This window comes from Malurus melanocephalus, unplaced genomic scaffold, assembly GCF_030028575.1.
Source record: "Malurus melanocephalus ecotype Western Australia unplaced genomic scaffold, MMel_1.1 scaffold_575, whole genome shotgun sequence".
Taxonomy (NCBI): Eukaryota; Metazoa; Chordata; class Aves; order Passeriformes; family Maluridae; genus Malurus; species Malurus melanocephalus.
Genome location: NW_026623807.1, coordinates 28,001 through 30,156, shown reverse-complemented (window position 1 = coordinate 30,156; position 2,156 = coordinate 28,001). Strand labels below are relative to the sequence as shown.

General features: G+C 53.6%; 1 protein-coding gene across 1 annotated transcript in view; it reads right to left on the bottom strand.

Moving 5' to 3' along the window:
- Positions 1-2,156, bottom strand: part of MAN1C1 (mannosidase alpha class 1C member 1) — a 55,974-nt gene that overhangs the window by 51,157 nt on the left and 2,661 nt on the right. The window lies entirely within an intron of this gene.

The following is a 2,156-nucleotide window of genomic DNA, read 5'->3' as shown; positions in this document are numbered from 1 at the left end:
AGCCACTTGCAGCTCCTGCACACACCTCAGCACAGGCAGCAAAGCCAGCACCTGCCCTGCTGGCATCTCCCACCCTGCGAGCAGCGTTTGCTAATCCAAAGGCTGTATCATCACTTCTTCCCGCAATTCTTTTTTCCCCCCATCTGTTTCTTCTCACACAGCATTTGTCTTCTAACCTCGCCGGTTTGTTTTCCTCTTGTCTTTCTGATTAACAAAAGAATGACACACCTTATCTCTTCCCCAGGCTGCACCGCCCTCGCTTGTTTTGCACGTTCAGCCTCATATCTCAGCACCATATTTGTTTCTCTCTCTCTGAATAAATAGAAGTGTAGGCACTTTTAAGAAATAAGGGCTCTGTTTGAAGAGTAATTAGCTGTCAGCATAAAACTAATATTTATGGATTCTCATCCTTGCAAACTCTAACTCTGCTACCAGCACTGATTATGGCTGTTAGAAACAGATGGGGCTGAATCCATACAGCTTGAAATAATGCTACATTTAAAAAATAATTAACTCCAAATGAAGGACTGAATGCCTCTCGCTACCCCTAAATTTGATTTTTCAATTGGATTTGTTTGCACWGAGTGGAAGCTGGGTTATTCCCGGGTATGTTGTGCACACCTTGGAGGTGGGAATCTGCAGGGAYCCAGGCACACGTGAGGGTGGGTGCTGGAATATTCCAAACACCCTGCAGCAGGAAAGGATGGTCATAGAGAAACCCAGCACCCCTGGATGTGTTGTGTCTGGTTGCCTGGCAAAGGAGTTGGAATTTYACCAGTGGTGCAGGCTTTGTTTTAGTGCTTGACAAAGATACTGGGAGGGGAGCTTTAAAAACTGTTTTTCAAATGCAGGTTGGAGAGGATGAAAGCCCTCGGTGTGTTATTCCCTGGGTTAATTCTCTCTTCATCCCAGCGCAGCATCTTCGCTGGATGCCTGCACCTCTGCGAGAGCAGAGATCCAGGAAATTTATATTCTGCTTAATTAAATCTGTGCTTTTTACTTATTGGCACCTCYTCCGAGAGCAAAATTCCCTCCAAGTTGGTTATCCATCATGGCAAAGGATCCGACAGCCCCAGTCGAATCGCACACCGCCGTGGTTAACTGGGTCACAGCCCGCTCCGCGATGTTTGCCAGGCTGCCAGGATTTGATGCACGAGTGGAGGTGCAATGCTAAACCCCCCGAGCCCTGGCACCCCCAGAACCCCCAGACCAGGTCACCCCGGCTCRGTGGGGTCAGCGCCAGGCTGTGGGTGACAATTCCAGTGCCAGTCCCACAGGGATTCACAGGGACAGAGCCTCCCCAGCTCCCAGGAGGGCACATCCCATCCCTCCATCCATGTGGACCAGCCAAGTTTTGCCATCTCCCAGTTTTTGTGTAAAGTCTGACCCGCACCCTGGGATGGCGTTTCTTGCACAACCAAAGACATCTCCCACCRAGCGAGTTTTCTCCCCCTAATAACCCTTTTCCCCCCAATAACCAAGCTGAAATTTAAATTTCCCTTCACCTAATTTCAGTCACACCCCACCAGGCAGCTTTGATGTCTCCTCTCCGGTGAGCAGAGGTGTGTGATCGCTGACAGGGACAGGGACAGGGACACCCCCTCAGAAAGGGACAGCCAACTCCTGCCACCCTCCATGGCAAAAGGAAGGTGCCAGGGACACCATGTAGGGAATGGGGGCGAGGATGGGGAAGCGAGGGGTGGGTGAGGAGAGTGGGGGCAGTGGGGGCTGTGAGGGGAGGTGAGGGCTGACTGAGGGGAGGACGCAGCTGTGAGGGGGGACACGGCCATGAAAGGGGACACGGCTGTGAGGGGGACACGGCCATGAGGGGGACACGGCTGCCTGAGGGACAAGGGCTGACGAAGCAGGGACACGGGCATGATGGCTGATTTAGGGGACACGGCTGTGAGGGCTGACTCAGGGGGAACATGGCCATGAGGGGGGACACGGCCATGAGGGAGGACACTGCCATGAGGGGGTACATGGCCATGAGGGGGGACACGGCTGTGAGGGCTGACTGAGAAGGGAAACAGCGTGAGGGGGGACACGGCCATGAGCGGGGACACGGCTGCCAGAGGGACAAGGGCTGACAGAGCAGGGACATGGGCATGATGGCTGATTTGGGGGACACGGCTGTGAGGGCTGACTGACTGACT